We start from the raw sequence: 1029 nt of genomic DNA on the forward strand, positions 1-1029 counted from the left end.
CGCGCCCGGGGGCCCCCCCGCCCCCCCCGCCATAAACCCGGCATCAGCTGCCCCCAGAGCCCAGCTGCTGGATTGAGGCGTCGGTCCTCTGCCAGAAAGAGCTCTTTGCAGGTACTGAGGGGACAGCTTCGTGTGAGCAAGTTCGGAAAGGCAGCCTGCGCTGCCACAGCTCTCCTGCGTGGCAGAATTCAGCCTGGGTGCTGAACGCAGCAGCACCAGCCTCTTCGGTGGGCACCCTCCCGCCCTACAGCTTGGGGGCAGGGGTGGGATTGCTCTTTCAGGCACGGGGCTGGCACCCAACCCGTGAGTTTTCCCAGCCCATCCTGCCCAGGGAAACCAGGAACGCGCAGCTGTATCTCTAGGCATTAGCTCTCCTGCGTGGCAGAATTCAGCCTGGGTGCTGAACGCAGCAGCACCAGCCTCTTCGGTGGGCACCCTCCCGCCCTACAGCTTGGGGGCAGGGGTGGGATTGCTCTTTCAGGCACGGGGCTGGCACCCAACCCGTGAGTTTTCCCAGCCCATCCTGCCCAGGGAAACCAGGAACGCGCAGCTGTATCTCTAGGCATTGCACGCGTTTTGGGAAAAGCACACTATTTACAGGTGGTGTGACGTACCATTATAGCCACTGCTCCCTTGAAATAACCAGAACGGGGGTATCTGCAGCAAAGTATCGACGGATCGCTGCCACTGTCACCACCTGCCTTGGAGGGAGGGAGGCCCCCGCCCCGGGGAGGCCAGCAACGTCGGCCTCCCCAGCCGCCCCGGCTCGCATGAGCCCCTGGTTCCTCCAGCCCCCCAGCCTGCCCACAGCAGCCCTCCAAAGAGAACCGAATCCCGTTCTCGAGTCAGAAAAACGTCCCTGCTATGCTGTTTTTAAGACCGAGCCTATCTTTTGTTAAAAGATACCAAGTTATCAACACCGTGGTTGTTGCTGGATGCTGCTTGACCCCTCGGCTCGAAGCGGCGTGTGCCGCAGGACCGGAGCACCCGCAGCGCCAAGGCGGGGGGCACGGGGTCCCACAGAGGCAG

Source organism: Egretta garzetta, unplaced genomic scaffold (assembly GCF_000687185.1).
Source record: "Egretta garzetta isolate BGI_Z169 unplaced genomic scaffold, ASM68718v1 scaffold622, whole genome shotgun sequence".
In the NCBI taxonomy this organism is placed as follows: domain Eukaryota; kingdom Metazoa; phylum Chordata; class Aves; order Pelecaniformes; family Ardeidae; genus Egretta; species Egretta garzetta.